At 45.8% G+C, this 21236-nt stretch overlaps 1 protein-coding gene across 1 annotated transcript in view; it reads right to left on the reverse strand.

Annotated features, from left to right (window-relative positions):
- Nucleotides 1-21236, reverse strand: part of HSD17B4 (hydroxysteroid 17-beta dehydrogenase 4) — a 1616359-nt gene that overhangs the window by 663947 nt on the left and 931176 nt on the right. The window lies entirely within an intron of this gene.

Raw genomic sequence — 21236 nt, forward strand, 5'->3', positions numbered from 1 at the left:
CCTGTAATTCAGATATCCTTCTAGCTGAAGTGATTGCTAAAAGGAAAGCTGTTTTCCAAGAAAGAAATCTGCAGTAGTCTGCAGTAGCAGCTGGCTCGAAAGGAGGTAGAGTGAGTTTCTCCAAGACAAAGTTAAGGTCCCACGATGGGAATGGAGCTCTCCTGGGTGGTCTCAAATTTTTGGCCCCTCTGAGGAACTGCTTGAGCAGTGGATGAGAGAAGAGGGGGGGGGGGTTCTGTGTTATAATGAGCTGAAATGGGTGAGGTGTGGATTTTAATGGAGGAAAAAGACAGGCCCTTGTGAAGCATCTCAGTTAAGTATTGTAAAATCTGAGGTAAATTGGGCGCTGCTGTGCTCATCCCTTGAGACTGGTTCCAGGCACAGAATCTTTTCCATTTTTCAGCATAAGATTTTCTAGTACTAGGCCTCCTTGCCTCTAAAATGATATCCATCACAGGTTTGCTGAGGGATGGTAAAGGAGAGATTAGGTAATTAGCCAGGCTGCAGGTTTCAGTGTTAGAAGCTGAGGGTGCAGAATCTGGTTCTCCTGCTGAGACAGCAGGGAAGGAGTCTGAGGCAGGTGCCATGGAGATAACCGTGACACACTGTGCAGGAGAGGGTACCAGTGTTGGCGCGGCCAGTCTGGAGCAATCAAAATCATCCTTGGTTTGTCCTGTTTGATTTTTAGTACTACTTTGGAGAGCAGAGGCAGAGGGGGGGGGAAGGCACAGACTGATAGTTTTTTCCAGCTGAAGGACAGAGCATCCACTTTTCAGGCTTGTTTGTGGGGAGCCCTTGCGCAAAATTTCTCCAATTGGTAGTTCTGGAGAGAGGCAAACAAGTCTATATCTTGTCTCCCCCATTTGCTTGTCAACATGTTGAAAATCCTTGGTTCCAGTTTCCACTCGTGTGGGTCCATGAGGTTTCTGCTTAGTCCGTCAGGAATTGAGCTTGTAGGTGCAGTTGGTAGCTCAAGGCTGTGTTCCACAATGCCATGGCTAGTCTGCAGAGGGGGAAAGAATGTGTACCCCCCTGCTTGTTTATGTACCACATAACAGTGGTGTTGTTAGACTTTACCATTAGTTGTCCTGGAAGAATGTGGTCCTTGAAGACAGAGCATTCTTTACAGCTAACATTTCATTCTGATTGATATGCAGGTGCATTTGACTTGGGTTCCATTTGCCCTGAATGCATTTCCTTGCCAGGTGATCCCCTCCCCAAGCATAGCCTGATGCATCTGTTGTTAGGGTTTGGGTGGCAGGGGGTGGTGCGAAAGATAGTCCCTTGTAGCCTGTGCCCACCAAAGGAACTCTAGGCGTAGGCAAGGTATGATAGGAATCATTGTTTCTAGGTCTTGAGAATGTTGACACCATAGGCTTTTTAGATACCACTGTAGTTTCCTCATATGCAGTCTTGATATGGAATTAGAAGAATGCAGGAGGCCATGAACCCCAAGGCTTGCAGTACTTCTCTTGCAGATAGCAGGGTTCTTGTGGCCACTTGTTTGAAGTAGGTTGTCAAATGAATTTGTTTCTCTGGCGTGAGGTAAGCCATCTGGAAAGTTGTATTCAAGCTTGCTCCCAGGAGTGATTTCTTTTCATTTATGGTGTACCCCAGATGAGTTAGAACCCTTTGTACAAAGGCCAGATGATTCAAAAGTATGTCCTGGCTTTCTGCCTGAATTAGATAATAGTCCAGGTATGGGTATATTTGAATATTTCTTTGCTTGCAAAATGCAATAACTGGAGCTAGGCACTTTGCGAATACCCTGGGCACAGTAGATAAGCCAAAGAGCAGTGCAGAGAACTGATAGTGCATGTAGCCTGCTTTGAAACGTAGGTATCTTTTGCAAGATTCCCTGATTGGGATGTGCAGGTATGTTTCTTTTAAACCTAGTGTTGCCAACCAGGCATCTTTGCCTAGCATAGGAAGTAATTGGTGAAGAGTCAGCATCTTGAATTTTGGAATCTCAAAAAAGGTGTTTCAGGTAGACAGGTCCAGGATAGGACGCCATGAATTGTCTCTTCTGGGTAGCAGGAAAAGTCTTGTGTAGAAACCTTGTCCCTTTTCCTCTTCTAGTACCAGTTGAATAGCCCCCATGCTTAAGAGAAAAAGTACTTGTTTTGGGGCCTCTGCCCACTGATTTGGGGGTAGGTCTGGCCACCCACTTGGTGTTGGCAACGTGTGGAAGTGAAATCTGTATCCCTGGGACACTATAATTAAAACTCATTTGTACTGGGTAATGAGTTCCCAATTCTTTGCATGAAAAGAAATCTTTCCTCCCAAAGGGGCAGTCAGTTCATAAGTGCTTGGAAATTTTAAAAGGAAGTCATTGAGACAGTTTACCATAGGGGGAGCCTTATTCCCAGATTTGGAAGTGGAGGCCCCGCACTGCTTAGTTCTGTGAGTCCCCAGGGACAGAAACCTGGGGTTTTTGCTGTGTCTGGATTTGGCTTGAGAAGACCTGGAAGGGGCTGGCTGGAAAGGACCAATTCTTAGAAGGCCAGTGCCTACTAAATCTAGGAGGCTGAACTTGTAAAAAATCTTTAACAATTTGCATAGATTTAGCTTTACCTTCCATCTTTTTAAGAACTTCCTCAGCCTTGTTGCCAAACAGGCGGTCCTGATTTAAAGGAGCATCCAACAATTTAGCTTTGCTCGTTAAGCCAAGCATGCCTCCTGAGCACAGACCCAGTAAACTACAGTTGTGTACACTTACTATAAATATAGATGTTCGAGTGTATTCACTGTTGCAGTCATTACACTTGGGTTATCCTGCTGGCAAGCTATCCTCAGTTGGCCTGAATACCAAAGTCTAGGTCCGGCGTCAGTTGCTGTCACCTCTTTCCTGACGTCAGTGCGCCAGGGGTATAAAAGATGCAGCCAATGCCATTTTCTTTAGTTTTTCTTGCCCCAGATGTCAGGTGCCCCCAAAAGTGAAGGCTGAAAGTATGCCAATCAAACATGCATGCACCAAAACATATTATACCTTCATCTACAAGCAAATACACCACATAGGTTGTATAGATTAGAGAAGTGCAGCTAAGTTCCAGCAAAAAGAGATGGGGGATGGTGGGTGGGTAACCTGGACTGCAACAGTGAATACACTAGAACATCTACATTTATGGTAAGTGTACACAACTTTACTATGTTCTTCGTGTTTCACTGTTGCAGTCCTTACACTTGGGTTGAGTCCCAAAGCTATGGTTGGGAGGCTGGAGCCAAATAGCATTAGGAGCGGCTATGAGGCCCTGCAGAACTGCAGTGGCAAAGCCTGCCCTGGATTTAGAGTAGAGTGGTAAATGATAGTGCTTTGTAAAGGTGTGCACTGAACTCCAGGTAGCAGCCTCTAAAATGTCTTTGGTTGGTACTCCCCTGAGGAAGGCTGCTGAAGTGGCTGCTGCTCTGGTTGAATGTGGCTTAATGCCCTTAGGCACTGGCTTGCCATGTTGTGAATAGCAGAAACGAATGCAGTGGCCTATCCACTTTGAAATAGTCTGCTTTGAGATAGCCTTTCCTTGTGCTCCTGCAGCATATGCCACTAGTAGTTGCTCAGTCTTTCTGAAAGCTTTGGTTCTGTTCAAGTAGAAGTGTAGCTGTCTGTGTATGTCCAAAGAATGCAGAATTCTCTCCCCCTTATTCTGTGGGTTTGGATAAAAAGTAGGCAGATGAATAGTTTGGTTAAGGGCCACACTGGACACTACCTTAGGCATAAATGTCGGGTTTGTCCTCAGAGAAACCCTGTCTGGATAAAACATTATAAAAGGTTCCACAGCCATGAGTGCCTGTAGCTCTGACACTCATCTTGCAGAGGTTATTGCTAGGAGCAGAGCTGTTTTCCAAGATAAAAACTTTATATCAGCTGTAGCGGCGGTCTCAAAAGGGGACAGTGTGAGTTTTTCCAAAACATAATTGAGGTCCCATGCAGGTATTGGTGCTCTCCTTGGAGGCCTTATGTTTTTAGCTCCTCTGAGGTATTGCCTTAAAGGATAAGAAAAGATTGGTGGCTCTGTATTGTAATGAGACAAAATAGCAGAGGCATGAATTTTAATTGATGAAAAGGATAGGCCTTTGTCCAGCATCTCGGTTAGGTATTGCAAAATCTGAGGAATATTTGGTACTGTTGTATCAATTTCTTGTGCCTGGTTCCAGGCACAGAATCTCTTCCATTTTCCAGCATAAGATTTTCTACTACTAGGCCTCCTGGCCTCCAAAATGACATCCATCACCGCTTTAGTGAGAGGTGTGTTTTGTATGACTACATTATCCGCCATGCTGCAAGATTTAAGGTCTTTAGTTGGCTGTGCAGGATCTGACTGTTTTGTTGGGACAGTAGGTGAGGTATTTGAGGTAAGGTCCAGGCTGGGCATTGAGACAAGTTCCTTAGGATTGGATACCAGTACTGGCAGGGCCAGTCTGGGGCAATCAGTATCATTTTGGCTTCTCTTGTCTGACCTTTAGGAGTACCTTGGGGAGGAGAGGCAGTGGAGGAAAGGCATATACTGTTAAGTTTTTCCAGCTGAAAGATAGGGCATCCACTTTCCATGCTTGCCTGTGATAAGTCCTTGTGCAGAATCTCTTTAGTTGGCAGTTGTGAGGAGAGGCAAATAGGTGTATGTCCGGGCATCCCCATTTTCTTGTTATCATGTTGAAGACTTGTGGATCCAATTTCCACTCGTGGGGATCCATGAGGTTTCTGCTTAGTTCGTCTGCCAGAGTATTTATCTTTCCTGGCAGGAATTGTGCCTGCAGATGTACTTGGTAAGTCAATGCTGTGTCCCACAAAGTCATGGCTAGTCTGCAGAGGGAATAAGAATGAGTGCCCCCCTGCTTGTTTATATACCACATGACCATGGTAATGTCTGTCTTTATCAGTAGTTGTCCCGGATGAAGTAGGTCCTTGAGGGCTGTCAGGGCATTCTGAACAGCTAGCATCTCTTTTTGATTGATATGTAGATGCATTTGGTTGGCGGACCATGTGCCTTGAATACATATTCCTGCCATGTGTACCCCCCCCAGGCATAATCTGATGCATCCATTGTTAATGTCTGCCTGGCTGGGGGGGTAAGGTGAATGGCTGTCCCTTGTTCTGGTGACAGGCCTTCGCCCACCATCAAACCTCCTGTTGCAGGGAGGGAATGAGAGTAATTATTGTTTCCAGGCTGTGGCAATGCTGAGTCCAAACACTTTTTAGTTACCATTGAAGTTTCCTCATATGCAGTCTTTTTCTTGCAGATAACTGGGTCTTTGTTGCCAACAATTTGAAATAGTCAGTTGCCTTTGTTTGTCTGGCGTGAGATAAGCCATCTGGGCAGTTGTATTTCAGCTTGCACCCAGGAATGTTATCTCTCGAGAGGGTACTAGTTTTGATTTCTGTTCAATGACTGTGTATCCTAGGCATGGTAGTAATCTTTTTACAAACCCCAGATGCTGTAGTAGAATGTCCTTGTTCTCTGCTTGTATGAGGCAGTCGTCCAAGTAAGGATATATTTGTATTCCTCTTTGTCTGCAGAATGCAATTACTGGTGCCAGGCACTTTGTGAAGACCCTGGGCACAGTAGATAAGCCAAAGGGCAGTGCAGAGAATTGGTAGCGCATCGAGCCAGCTTTGAATCTGAGGTATCTTCTGCATGTTTGTCTGATTGGGACATGCAGGTATGCCTCTTTTAGGTCTAAAATCACAAGCCAAGCCTTCTTGCCCAGCATGGGCAGAAGCTGCTGTAAGATCAACATTTTGAATTTTGTTATACCCAGATATGTGTTTAGAATAGATAGGTCCAGTATTGGTCTCCAGGCTTTGTCCTTTCTGGGTACCAAGAACAGTCTTGAATAAAATCCTTGTTCCTGCTCTTGTTCTGGTACTTGTTGAATGACCCTCATGTCCATGAGGGATGAGACTTGTTTTTGTGCCTCTGCCCATTGTTTTTTTGGTAGGTCTGGCCAACCGTTTGCCCTTGGCAGGGTATGAAAGTGAAACTTGTAGCCCTGTGCCACTATGTCTAAGACCCATTTGTCCTGGGTTATTATGTGCCAATTTTGAGAAAAAAGTGGTAGTTTTCCCCCTAAAGGTGCTGCCAGAAGATAAGTGCTTGGCGCAGGCAGGGGAAAGTCATTGGGACTGTTTCCTGTAAGGCTGTGATTTGTCTTCTCCACTTTTGGAGGTAGAAGCACCCCATTGTTTAGACCTGTATGAACCTTGGGACTGGGATCTGCATCTTAGGCGTCTGTATCTGCCCCTTTGTGGTCTATCTGACACTGGAAAGGACCAATTCTTTGTAGGCCAGTGTCTGCTAAATCTTGGAGGTTGTACCTGTAAGAAATCCTTGACTGTTTGCATAGATTTAGCTTTGTCCTCCATTTTCTTTAACACCTCTTCCGCTTTAACACCAAACAAAGTATCATGCAGTAATGGAGCATCTAATAATTTTGCTTTAACATGATCTGGTAAATTTTGTTCCTTTAACCAAGCATGTCTCCTAATGACAGAACCCGTGACAGCGGCTCTGCAGGCGGCCTCCAAAGAATCAAAACCACATTGCAAAGTACGCTTTCCAACTTGCTCAGCTGCATGCAATAAATCCTGCATTTCTTTGTTTTCTGCACCTTCAGAATTTATCAACATTTTCTGTTTAAGCAGTGACATAATATATTGCTGATATTTGAGCATATGAAACTGACAATTTAAAGCCCTTATAGCCAAGGTAGCAGAGGTGTAAATCTTCTTTCCCCATCTGTCTAATGCCCTAGAATAGCTGTCGGAGGGGGTAGGGTTTTTTGCAGAGGATGCCTTGACCTCTTTGGGACTCTGAGAAATAGTTTCTGGGTCAGCAGCAGGGTTTTTGAAAAGGAATTTATGAGAGTCAGGCACCCTGTAGTACCTGTCCGGCTTAACAGGAGCTGGAGGTAAGGAGTCAGGGGTCAGACTGGACTCTGAAAATACATCATCTACAATGTCTAACACAGGCGGAATAGCTAGGGGCCTGTGTTGTGGGAGTAAAAGGAAGTCCCTGAGCCTTTTCTTAGATTCAGAATAATCTTGGCTCTCCCAGTGGAAATGTTCCCTCATGGTATGCAAGGTTTCTCCAAAATAGTAATCCTCAGGAGGAGAGGCTGAAGGGATAGATTCTTCAGCATCAGAATCCTCATAGGGAGGAAGAGAGTACTCCTGATCAGAAGAGGAATCTGAAGAAATGGAAACCTGATCTGAAGATTCATATTCTGTCTCTTGCCTAGGCCTCTTATCAGAGGGGGATGGGAAGCCCTGATCAAAGTAATTAAGTCTTCGGCCATTTTGAGCATCTGTTTCTTGGGCAGGGAGGCCTGACCATGAGGCTGTTGTACTTGTTTCTTTGTCTTTAAAGATGCTTTAGTCTTTGCCTTTGTAGCTGGTGTAGCTTTAATGCACAATTGAGTAGGTCTGAAAACACCCTCAGAAGCCGATGCCTGCTCAGCAGCTCCAGACCCATCTGAGGGAATAGTTTCCGAAGGTCCAATACCTGGAGCTTCCAGCGGCCTAGGCGATGCCATGTGGGCGTCTGTAGCGGCCTGCGGGTCCAAAGTAGTGGGCGTCAGCGTCTGCAAAAGTGCCTCACTGAGAGCCAGCGACTGGCTTAGAAGAAGCCTCGTCGTCGGTTTTAGACCTTGGATGCCTGTCCTTTTCTTTTTCCTTGCGTTTCTTGTGAATTGCTGTAGTCAGTGGCTATCCGACGGCATCGTGTAATTGAATCTTCTGCCAAAATAGTGAAATGCAAAATCATACCGGCGCTTTATAGTGCGCTGGTTAAATCTAGCACAAAACCGACAACAAGCAACATCGTGGTGAGGGCCTAGGCAAAGTAAGAATGAAAATCCTTATGAGGTATTTCCTTCCCACAAGAAATACAATTATTAACTTTTTCTGACATCGGTCTGGAGCAAGAAAAAAGTTTTCCCCAACGGGGTACTTTAGCTTTTAATGAAGACTTCGGATCTGAAATTCGAACACAAAAATCTCAGGAGTCGGCTGACCGGCACTTGCGAACTGCTTCTGCTTTGGGCACCGCACGGCAAGAAAGACTGAAGAAAATGGCGTCGGCTGCATCTTTTATACTCCTGGCGCACTGACGTCAGGGAAGAGGCGACAGCAACCGACGCCGGACCTAGACTTTGGAATTCAGGCTGACTAAGGGTAGCCTGCCAGCAGGATAACCCAAGTGTAATGACTGCAACAGTGAAACACGAAGAACATCAGCAGCCCTGCAAGAGGCCTCTAATAAATCAAAACCACCCTGCAAAGTATGTTTTCCAACTTGTTCGGCAGAATGCATTAAATCCTGTAATTCTTTATTTTCCACACAGTCAGGAATCAACATCATTTTCTGTTTAAGCAGTCCAATAACATGTTGCTGACATTTTAAAATATGAAACTGGCAGTTTAAAGCCCTAATGGCCAACATTGCATAAGTGTAAACCTTCTTACCCCATCTATCCAGCGCCCTGAAGTCTCCATCAGATCGGGTAGGATTTTTAGCAGTAGAAGCCTTAATGCCCTTGGGCCCCTGTGAAATAGTCTCTGGATCTGCTATAGGATTTTTGAAAAGGAACTTGTGGGACTCAGGGACCCTGTAGTATCGGTCAGGTTTTCTGGGAGCAGGAGGCAGGGAATCAGGGGCCAAACTAGATTCCGAGAAAGCATCAACAATGTCTAGTACAGGAGGAATAGCTAAAGGCCTATGCTGAGGTAGGAGAAGGAAATCCCTAAGCCTGTTTTTTGAATCAGAAAAATCTTGGCTTTCCCAGTGGAAATGCTACCTTAGAGTATGTAAGGTTTCCCCAAAAGAAAAATCCTCAGGAGGGGAAGAAGAGGGAATAGAGTCCTCTGCATCAGAATCCTCATAAGTAGGTAAGGACAAATCCAGGTCATCAGAAGAGTCAGAAAAAACAGAATCCTGATCAGAAGATTCATAATCAACCTCAGTCCTAGGCCTCTTAGAGGGGGGGGGGGGTGGCTACCCCTGATTAGAGTTATTAGATCTTCAGCAATTCTTATCATTTGTTTTTTAGGCATAGAGGCCTGAGCATGTGGCCTGGGCGTTGGTTTTTTAGACATGGATCGAGATTTAGGCCTAAGTAATGAAGGAGGCATTGATTTAATATGCAAGTCCGTAGGACTGAATACACCCTCAGAAGCCAGTGCCTGTACAGCGGCTCCGGACCCATCCAAGGTAGAGACATCCGCAGGTTTCATAGTTGAGGTATCTCGCGGCATACCGGACTCCGAATGGGTCTCAGTAGAGGCCTGCGAATCAGAAGTAGCGGGAATCAGGGGCTGCAAAAGCTACTCACGGAGTACTGGCGAACTGGCGACTGGCTTAGGAGAAGCATCGTCGGCAGTTTTGTACCTCGGCGGCCTGTCTCTGTCTTTATCTTTGCGTTTTTTCGGAATCCCGGTAGTCGGATAGCTAACCAACGACATTTCTGGATAATTAAACCGAGAACCGAAATATTTAGAGGCAAAAGTATACCGACGATGGATAGCGCGCTGATTAAATAAAGCACAAAACCGACAGCAAGGTACATCGTGGTCAGGGCCTAGGCAAGGAACACAGTATGAATGAAAATCTTTATGAGCTATTTGCTTTCCACAAGTAATGCAATTATTAACTTTTACTGACATCGGTAAGGAGCAAGAAATAGTTTCCCCAATGGGGTACTTGGCTTTAGTTGAAGACTTCGGTTCTGAAACTCGAAAATGAAAATTTCAGGAGTCGGCCGACCGGCACTTGCAAACTGCTTCTGCTTCGAGCACCGCACAGCAAGAAAGACTGATGTAATGGTGTCGGCTGCATGTTTTATACCCCTGACGACCTGATGTCATGGAAGAAGGGAGAGCAACCGACACAGGACCCAAGACTTTGTTAATCAGGCCGACTGAGGGCAACCTGCAAGCAGATAACCCAAATGTAATGACTGCAACAGTGAAACACGAAGAACATCTATACTTTGCAATGAAGTGGTATGGGACCTTGACTATTGTGATTTGAATGTGGAGATAGTCAAGTGCGTCTTCCCATTTGACGAGTCTTCAGGAATACTTATTTTTGATGTAAATCAAGACACCTCCACCTTTAGTCCCTTGTCTGTGTACTAGCTGGTCTGCTGGGCTAAGGTTGTTGGTGAGAAACCCTCACGCCTTAATTCTTACCTCCAAACCTTCAAGTATCCTCCTTACTAAACCCATTATTCCATTAGGGAATGCAAATACTACCATTGCCCTACTCATAAAATCCCATTTCATTCTATAAAATGCTTTCTCTGAATCAAGACCCACCAACATAAGTGGCATTTCCTTACACTCTACTTCCTTCTGGATCATCACTGTTGTACTAATACTGACAAATGTTTGCCTCTCCTCCACAAAACAACACTGATCTACAACTGTCACTTTCTTAGCTAGTGTATATATAGACATTTTATAATCATGGTTTAAAACTCAAATCTGTCTGTCTCTTTGGGTAATACAGCCATTGCATCTTCCAACAGAGCCCCCCCCCCTTTAAAATATTGCTAAATAAATTTTTTCCATATCTTTAGAACTTTCTTTCCTGCTAACCTCCACAAGAATATCATCTGTTCCTGGAGACTCCCTTGATGACAGATTATGTGTCACAATTTTTATCTAATCTGTTCCTGTTGGATTCTTGAACCTGATCTTCCCCTAACCTTCCATTTGTGTCTTTTTCTTACTTTCTCAATTCCTATGCTTTACATAAATGGTCTTAGAATTTCTGAAATCTCATTAATACCTCTATAGGACCGCTGGTTATTTTTCTTGTCATAGGTTCCATAAGTTTGGCAACAACTCTTTCCACTGTCTGTTGCCTAAGTCATTGCGCCAATAGTTTTTGTGCTTTGGAATTTTTATCAAAAACTATTTGCTTAACTGTAATCTTTCTAAACTTATGCCTATTTTCCAAATCCTCCCTTAATTTCCTTTCAGCACTCAGCAACTTTTTCTCTTCTTATTCGGTAGGATTCCCTTTATTCTGCAAAACTTTAACCTTTGAAACCGCTCTAAATGATTCATATTACTTATTATTTCTTTCTCATATTTTTTCCACTCCCATTTCTACCATATTTTTAACTCCAATTTCATAGCTACACCATCTGACGAAATTTCTGTCTTCTCTATTAACTCTCAAATTACTTCCACTACCCATTCCTTAAATTCCTCTTTTTAACAGATAAATAGGAATATTTTTTACTTCATTACCCAATTAGTGTTTACTGGTGCATGATCTGAAATAGTTACTGGATGTGTTTCAAAGCTTTCAAATAAATGTCTACAACCCTGTGAAATATAATTTCCATCTTGTCTAGACCAACTATCACACCTTGGGGAATAATATGTAAATTCTACCAGAGTTCCAGCTGTGGACTGCATAGCCGCATCTTACTACTTGGCAGTCTGCCAAGGCACTGTAGACTGGGGGTGATGGCAATGATATTTAATTCCTTTACTTTTTTATGATAATTTAATTTAATATTACAAATATTTACAAATGTTTATTTAGAACTTAACTGCAATTTAAACTTTCTATACAATGTAACTCTATTTAATATTATTTACTGCTTACCTAGAATGTAATACCTTCTTTGAACAAGACGTTATGTACTCACCATAACGTTCGATGTATGTAATCCGTCTCGCCTCACATTCTTACCTGTGGGTTCGGAGCCAAAACTCGGCTCTGACTCGGCCATACTCTAGCTCAAAGTTTTCAATTGGCTCGTGGCTAAGAGGTATCCTATGCTGCACTGCTCCCTTTCCCCAGATCTTGTTTGCTGCAAGCTTAGGCAATCACACCCTACACATAGAGAGGAAGAATCAGCACAACAACAAAAGGAGTACTGAAACCAGAACTAACCTCTAGGCCCACCAGGAGGGGGACGGCGGGTAAGTAAGAATGTGAGACAAGATGGACTACATACATTGAACGTTATGGTGAGTACATAACTTCCTGATGTTATGTAGTCCAATCACACCTACATTATTACCCATGGGACAGTGTCCCCAGCACCTGAACCTTGGGCGTCTCAGTGGAAAATACTCCTGAGCACTGTGGAACCAAAGAAAGATCTGCCTCTGGATATCAAATCCAATTTGTAGTGACTGATAAAGGTGTGAAGAGATGCCCATGTAGCCGCAGCACAAATATTATCCATAGACATCCTGGCCTGAACTGCCGTAGAGGTAGGCATCGATCGTGTAGAATGAGCTTTCAACTTAAAAGGTAATTCCTTACCGCTTGAGGCATAATAACTGAAGCAACCTTTGGCATAAAGGAAGGATTTGGTCTGAGGGAAACCCTATCCTTGTGAAATACCAAGTAAGGAGGTCTAACTGACAAAGTTTGGAGCTCAGAGACCCACCTAGCTGAAGTGATGGCTACTAAAACGATTGTCTTCCATGACAAATATTTAAAGTCACAATTAGCTGCAGGCTCAAAGGGAGACAAAGTGAGACACTGTAGCACAAAATTGAGGTCCCATGGCATTACGGGATTAAAGACTGGAGGTCGAAGCAACATAGTGCCCTTTAAGAATGCCTTACAAAGTCTATGCGCCATTAGACTAGGTTCATTAGCGACATGAAAGGTGGAGATAGCCACTAACTGAACTTTAACGGTTGCGGCAGCTGACCTGACTGAAAAGCACGGAGAGACATTCCAGAACTGATGAAATTGGTGTGGTGTAAGGGTCAATCTGCCTTTCATGAGCCCAGATGGAGAATCTTTTCCATTTACTGGAATAAATCTTCCTAATCGAAGGCTTATGGGGAGAAGACAGAATATGAACTACTTCCGGAGAAAAATGATGAAGCCTGACTAGTAATGGAATTGGAGTAGCCAAGCTGTCAACTGGAGGGTCTGAAGAGAGGGATTGAACTACCCTGACATATGAGTCAACAGGTCTGGCTGTGGGTCCAGAATCCAGGGGTCATCCATGAGACAGGGATGGAGAAAGGGGAACCAAATTTGACGAGGCCAGTGCGGAGCAATCAGAATCATTCTGCTTCCCAAAAATTGTGCTTTCTGAATAACCTTTGCTATCAGAGGAACAGGTGGGAAGGCATAAAGTAGAGCGGTGGGCCAATCGTGAACTAGAGCGTCCCTGGGTGTCTCCCACTGAGGTGGGGATAAGGGTGAAGTAGCTGCTGCACTTGGTATTGAGGGGACTAGCAAATAGGTCGCAGCAAGGCTGACCCCATCTGCGGGAAATCTGCTCCGCAACCTGCTTGTTCAGGGACCACTCGTTGAGGCATCAAAATAGCTCTGCTCTACCTGTCGGCAATCACGTTGGTCTTCCCCGAAATGTACGTTGCCACAAGTGTTGGGAAGACACTGCCCACTGCCACACTCAAATAGCCTCTCTGCAAAGGGGGTATGACTTGGTTCCCCCCTGTTTGTTCAGATACCATACCACCGACATGTTGTCCGAGTGGATTGCAATCGTACCGAGAGGAAGAAAGCTCTGGAGTGCTTGCAACGCTAATAGCACTGCTCTCATCTCCAAGACATCGATATGCAAACGTATCTCGTGCTCTTGCCACGTGCCTTGGACTGTCCTGCCGAGATAATGCCCCCCCCCAATCTGGGAGGCATCCGTGGTCACCGTGGCAACTGGATGAGGTGGAACGAAGGGCTTTCCCACACTGAGATTTCTGGTCTGAAGCCACCAGCGTAGATCCTGCTTGCACTTGTCTGTAATCATAATAAGATGGGAAAGCGGAAGGTGTTGTAGGGACCACTGGGCAAAGAGCAGCCACTGAAGGAGCCTCATGTGTAGTCTTGCAACAGGGACTAGCATAATTGTGGCAGCCATTGTCCCTAACAATTTGAGAACTATTTTTGCCTTTACCTTTTTCAGTGGAAGCAACGTGTAGATCTGTTGTTGCAAAACCTGAATTCTTTCTTGTGGTAAGAAAGCTCTCATGAGCACAGTGTCTAACTTGGCGCCTATAAAGGTGACACGCTGCAAGGGCAACATGGCAGACTTTTCCCAGTTTAGTGTGATACCCAATCGTTGACAAAGCACAATGGTGGCATCCCTGATCTGTAGTAGTAGATGTCTGGTGGTGGAAGACAGGAGCCAGTCGTCCAGGTATGGAAACACTTGGAATCCCTGACGTCTCAAGTGAGCCGTCACCACTGCCATACATTTGGTGAACACCCTGGGGGCTATGGTGAGACCAAAGGGCAAGGCTCGAAACTGAAAATGACTGGCTCCCATCCGGAAGAGTAAATTACTTCTGGATGCCCTGTCCATCTTTATATGGTAGCAAGCATCCTTAAAGTCAATGGAGCACATCCATACTTCTTTCCCCAACAATGGGAGAATAAAACTGTAAAGTGACCATTCGGAACTTGGACTTTTTTACATGGAGGTTCAAGCGGCTGAGATCCAAGATGGGTCTCAGGTCGCCTGTTCTTTTTGGCACCAAAAAGAATCTTGAGTAAGTCCCTAATCCGAGCTGGTCTGAGGGGACATGCTGGATGGCTCCTTTTGCTAGCAGCTTTTGAACTTCTGAAGCTGCGGAATCCCTTTGACTAAGTGGGGCATCTGGGATTTTCTTGGTTGGCGGGGAATGAGAAGTGAAGGGAATATGATATTCTCCGGAAAGTATCTTTAATACCCAATCGTCCTGGGTGATGTCTTGCCAGGCTTCTGGGTATAGCGAAATATGACCCTCGACTGGCTCTGCAGAAGCGCAGTCAGGCCTCCCATCAGGAGCGCTGGTAGGGCCTCCTCTGACTCTAGGGCGGCATCTACCTGAGTTACCACCCTCTCCCCTACCCCTGGAGGGGGAATCACTTTGTGTGTCTTGAAAAAACCTCTGCGGCTTTCTGAACCATATTTTCCCACCCTTCTGGCCCGTGGGATAAGGTCTAGAAGGCATGGACAAATGGACTCCCACAGCAGACAGGGTTTTTCCTTCCTGCTCGCACCTAGTGACAGTATCCTTCACCTTGGTTCTGAACGATGAACTGTCAAATTGGGCACTGGTGAATGTAGACTTGAAGGTCAGCACAAAATTACACAGGCGCATCCAGGAATGCCTCCTAAGAGAGACTTCAGAACTCTCTGCCCTACTCGTTCCATCGGCTGCATGCGAGATCAGCCTCATGGAGGAGATAGTAATGGAATTTAAGGTAGACATCTGGGCATTGACCTTCTGAGCCACTGCGTCAGAAACATTACCCTGCAAAGACTCTCCAAGCTCTATTAGGAGATCTCTTTGGAGCCATGTAAAATGACCACAGAGTAAAGGCCGCTGAAGAAAACTTACTCTTCCCATACTGGTCCATGTTCCTAGACTCCTTGTTAGGGGGATGGACGGTAGATGAAGTCTCAGCCAGTTCCTTCTTGGTGGCCGCTGCCACCACCATGGCATCTACTGGAATGCCATTTGTGAGAAATTCCTTGTCAGCGGGGGCAGACAGAAACTTGTTGTGTCTCCTGGGGACTGGTTCCACAGTGTCAGGGGTTTCCCACACCCTTCGACAAACAAGATCCAGGAGTTCATCGAACGGGGAAGAAACCCAAGAGGCGGAGGGTTGAGACCCAAAGGCCTTCAGGAACACAGACTCCTCTTCAGAGGGAGATTTGGAGGGCCAGTCGCCTCACTGCTTCAAGATCTCCAGGATATCGGAGAAAGAGATATCTTCAAGGACGACTTGGGGGACCCCTCTGACTCCTCGAGGTCGGTGTCCGAAGTGATAGACTCATTCTGGGAGTCGATGTGCTTCCTCTTGCACAGACTTTTCCTGGGGGGATCCTTAGGCAAACACTCTGGGGAGACCTCAGAAAGTTGGGGACCACTCATGGAGGTATCCTGAGGCCTTGGGTCTCCGCTGTCCAAGGACAAAGGGTGAGAAGAAACTGATACCCATGCTGGAGGGGGTAGAGTGTTGGTGCCATCAGATGCAGATGAGGAACTGGCCAGCATGCTCCACATGACCTCGAAAGTTGACCCCCCCCGCTCTGAAGAACGACCAACTGTGAAAACCCCCGGGGCCAAAGGGATAAGGTCCGAAGCCGAGGCAGGGCCCAAGCTCACCTGTGCCGAAGCACAGAGTGGGAGGCTAGGAGCCGAAGATCGACCAGAGACCCCTTCCTTGGGTCCGGCCAAGAAACCATGAGCTCCGGACCCCGCAGACGGAGCTGACAGGGTCAGAGCGGAGATCGGAACCGAGATGCCAGGATGGGCTACTGGAGCCAACCTAAAGGCATCAGACGGAACCGACAACTCTGGCCCCAAAGGCAGAGAAAGGCACGGAGGAGGAACATATGAGGATGGATGGGTGATGGGCTCCAGGGTCGACTGGACTGGAGCCGAAAACAATGTGGCCAACACCGGTGACTGGAGCAGTCTCTGTACTACTCTATCCACATCATCGTCTGAGAGTGTCCTGGAGGACCTAGAGGATAAGGTCGGAGATCTGGACCTCCCTACAGAAGGAGACCTACGAGAAGGAGAAACCAGTCTAGTAACTGGAGACCATCTCCGAACAAGTATCTCCGTCACCGGCTCGGAGAGACTGGGAGCTGATGATGATGGTCAATTCACCCACTTCCTTCAGCCCCGAAGCCAATGAAGCCGAGGAAGCTAAAGTAGACCTGGCAACTTTCTCTGGCGGCTCCGATAAAATTGACGGAGCCGGAGAGCATTTTTTTTGATTTAGAGGTCTTGTCTGTTTTAGAGGGAGAGGACTTAGAACTGGAAGCCCTCTCTAAGTCTTCTTCAAAGGAGGGTTTCAGGAATCCCTTCAGAATCAGTTTGTTCTTCCACTCTTGAAGAACGCGTGGGCTAAAGGCATGATAGAACACACAAGATTCTTGGAAGTGTATAGCCCCCAGAATCAGTTTGTTCTTCCACTCTTGAAGAATGTGTGGGCTAAAGGCATGACAGAACACACAGGATTCTTGGAGGTGGATAGCCTCCAAGCAATACACGCTCACACAGTGTCCATCAGTAATAGACATTTTATATTCACAATTATCACATTTTTTTGAAGCCCCAAGGCTTGTGTTCTTTTGTAACCTTAGACATATTGGTATGATGCTGCACACAATATCAGATGACAAACCCAACACCAACAACAGAAAAACGCGGGAATTATGCCTCTAAATTAAACGGTTGTCAGAACGACAAACAGACAGGAAAGAAAGGGCCTCTAACTTAAACGGCCCTGACAAACAAAACAAGGGAGGACTAGGTCCTCTAAGTTAAACAGCCCTAGCCCAAAGGGACTGGGTAACCACCAGAACAAGCACGCACAAGGAAACTGGGACACACACAACTAGAGGGCTAGGTCCTCTAACTGAAACGGGCCTAGCCTGTAAGAAGGGAAGGAATGCAAACGGGATACCAAGACAAAAAGCCACGAACAGGCTACACAAACAGTTTTATCAAAAAACAGAGACTAGCTATGAAAATAGCTTTTGGAGCAACAAACTACTAAAAAGTAGAAGAAAAGTTATACTTAGCCACGGCCAAGAGCAAGACCACATCTGAGCGCAATGAGCGGCAAATGAGATCTGGGAAAGGGAGCAGTGCAGCATGGGATATCTCTTAGCCACGAGCCAGTTGAAGACTTTGAGTTAGAGTATGGCCAAATTGGAGCCGAGATTCGGCTACGAACGCACGGGTAAGAATGTAGGCGAGATTGGACTACATTACATCTATTTTTGAATTGTTACTGCAATAGTGTTTGCAAGGGAGGCTTGTGTTTTTCTTAAGAACTAGGTGAGGATTACTGGGGGTGCCAGCTTATTCCCCTTTGCAGAGAATATCATTGAAAGTACAGTTTGTAAATACTGTTGACTGTGAATATGCTTAAATCAGGACCCATTAAGTACATAAGCTTATACTTGAAAGAAAGTTACTGTTTGTCGTTTTTGCATTTAAGTTAACTGTAACACATTGCACTTAAGTTACCTGGCACTTGCTCACTAAAGCAATTATATACGTCAGCACTAACCATTAAAAGCACTCCACCCTCACAAACTCCCCTTGAGTACCTTGTTCCCCATTGGCCCTCGTTTTCAATTATAAAGGAATTCCCAATATTATTCTAGCATGTCCAAAGGTCAGTTGTCAATCTCCTCTCCGGTCCAGCTGGTGAATCTGGGAATCTTGAGGCAATGTTACAACTGCCTCATGTGCACAGACAACCCTCTCCTCCTCCCAACAAATTCCAACACATGTGAGAGATGCAACCATATAGCCAAACTGGAGGCTAAGCTCTCTCAACTCAGTACTGGCATAACCAGTCAGGAGGAGAAGGAAACCACACTCACTACAATTCTAGTCTCACACAGACCTACCACGACAGCAAACCAAACACATAATCACACAAAAACATACTTGGAGGTTCTAAATAAAGATCTGCCTAAGCAACAGAGACCTCCAAAGCAGACACCCAAGCAACCGCTACCCCAAAACAAAACAAGTGCAACACATATCTCACAAAGCCAGTGTTCCGAACAGTCACAGCCCTTAAGGCTAAACAACACACCTGATACACTTGTAATAGGTGACTCTATCGTCAGGCACACTGACGTCCCACTCACCAGGCTGAACAAGGAGAAGGTCACGGTGAGCAGCCTGTCAGACGCTAGGATCCGCCACATAACACAAGCACTCAGGTCACTCCAAGGCAAGTACAAATATGACTCAGTCATTGTCCATGCTGGTGTGAATGACCTGAGACGTACCTCCCTGGACTACATGAAGAGAGACATAGAGGAGCTCTCTGAGCATGTAGCCCAGGCCGGTATGACCCTGACCTTGAGTAGCATCTTACCCTCACCAAGAATGATGCCACAATATGAAGACAAGATGATCAATTTCAACAATTGGCTTAAGTATTGGTGTCATTCAAAGGGGATCCAATGCCTGTCAGCCTGGGATGATATGCTCGACAAGCCATGATGCTTCACTAGGGACGGCTTGCACCTGTCACCCCTGGGCTTTCGGATATTGGCAAAGGCTCTTGCTACCCCCATAGTGCCTTTTAGGCAAGGCTCAAAAGACAAACCCACCTCCATAGGTATCACAAGCGATAAGAAACTAAGAGTAATGCAACTCAATGCCAGAAGTCTAAACCTCAAGATGCACGCACTTGAAACTCTCCTTAGCATGGAGAACATCGATATCTGTGCAGTAACAGAAACCTGGTTCAGGGCTCCTGAGAGCACCCCAGCACTACCAGGTTATACCTCATACCATGCTTTTCGGCCCCAAAACTTGGACCGAACCACAAAAGAAGGGGGAGTATCGATATTCATCAAAGATACCCACACCTCTCCGTTGGTGGCAAAGCACGAAGCATCAGAGACTATCCATGTGCAACTAACAGTGAGTAAAACTGCCTTCCAGTTTATAGCCTGCTACAGACCACCCTCCCAAACCCAGGAACCCAACTCGGCCTTCCTGAGAACACTGGAAAATATGAAGGTCTCTCCAAACACCATTATATTGGGCGACTTCAACTACCCAAACATAGACTGGGAGCATTACTCTAGCTCCAACACCCTAGGCCAAAGGTTCCTAGAATTCATAAACTCAAATGCTATGGAACAACTTGTTACCACTCCCACAAGAGGGAAAACATACTGGACCTGATCATCACCAACATGGGGACTCTATGCTCCAGACCAGAAGTGTATCCCTCACTGGTAAGATCAGACCATAAACTAATCTCACTGGATATTCACATCCCGACCCCACCCCCTGCCCAGAAAACCACAGTGAAAAACTTCTCTAAAGCAAATTTCACACACCTCAAAACCGAGGTGGAATCCTTCAAAGCCCCCCGGCCTGTGGAAAATATGGCCCAGACTGCAGAATCCTTAATAAATGCATTCTATGAACACCTTCAGGAATGCATGGATCATGCAATCCCAAATAAAACCAAGACCCAATCCTCCAAAGGCAGATGTCCTGTCTGGTGGACCCCAGCCATAAACAAACTATACAATAGAAGGAGGAACCTACTACATGATAGAGCAAAATCCCAAAAAGGGAAGGCATCTCTGATCAGTATTAGCAAAAAACTAAGGGCACTCATAAAATCGTCTAAGACTAGCTTCGAGAGAAAAATTGCACAGGACACTAAGGATAATCACAAGGCTTTCTTTAGTTATGTTAGGAACCTGGGTGGGATTTCCCAGATATGCTCAGAATTAGTCCAAAATGACAAAAAATACACCAAACCCACAGACATTGCCAACATCCTAGCTGACAGGTTCAGCGCAAACTTCTCCCCCCCCCTCCACCAAAAGGGCAAATATCTATCCCAGCAGAGTGCTGCCCCCCTGACATCTCAGATGCTCAGGTAAGAGCCGCCCTCTCCAAAGCAAAAAACACAGCATCAATGGGACCAGACGGTGTCCCGGGCTGTGTCCTACATGAACTCCAAGAAGAGCTAAACCCAAACATAAAACTACTGTTCAATCTCAGCCTTACTACAGGATGTGTACCCAAAGAGTGGCGTACAGCAACAGTGGTCCCTCTCCACAAAGGTGGTGCCTCAACGGACCCGGGAAACTATCGCCCCATAAGCCTGACTAGCTTGGTCTACAAAGCTATGGAAAGGATCATCATGGACCTCATAAATAAAGATATTGGGGACCTACAGACACTGGATCCTACCCAGTTCGGCTTTGTTAAGGGAAGATCCCGCCTCTTAAACCTGGTCGACTTCTTTGAAACAGTCACCAAGGCCATTGACGAAGGGAAGATGGTCCACACAGCCTACCTGGACCTCGTAAAAGCCTTCGATACAATACCCCACTCGGGCATTATAGATAAGCTCACCAGCTTAAATATAAACCCCTATGTCACTAGATGGGTTGCAAACTGGCTCAAGGACAGAACCCACATGGTTAGAATTGCTGGAGCCATGTCAGACCCCAAACTAGTTACAAGTGGCGTCCCACAAGGCTCAGTCCTGGGACCTTCTCTTGTTCGGTATATATTTCTCGGAGGTACAGGCCAACACGGAAGGACTGTGGCTGACCAAGTTCGCAGATGACTGCAAACTGGGTGCCATAATCGACTCTCCAACCGACACAATCATCCTCCAAAAGGGCCGGATAGAAACAGACAACTGGTGCCAGAGCCATGGCCTCAAGCTAAACGCCAAAAAGTGTATAGTCATCCCCTTTGGCAAAAACAAAGTGCCCACAAA

This window comes from Protopterus annectens, chromosome 17.part0, assembly GCF_019279795.1.
Source record: "Protopterus annectens isolate FY-2018-M chromosome 17.part0, PAN1.0, whole genome shotgun sequence".
NCBI classification, from domain to species: Eukaryota; Metazoa; Chordata; order Ceratodontiformes; family Protopteridae; genus Protopterus; species Protopterus annectens.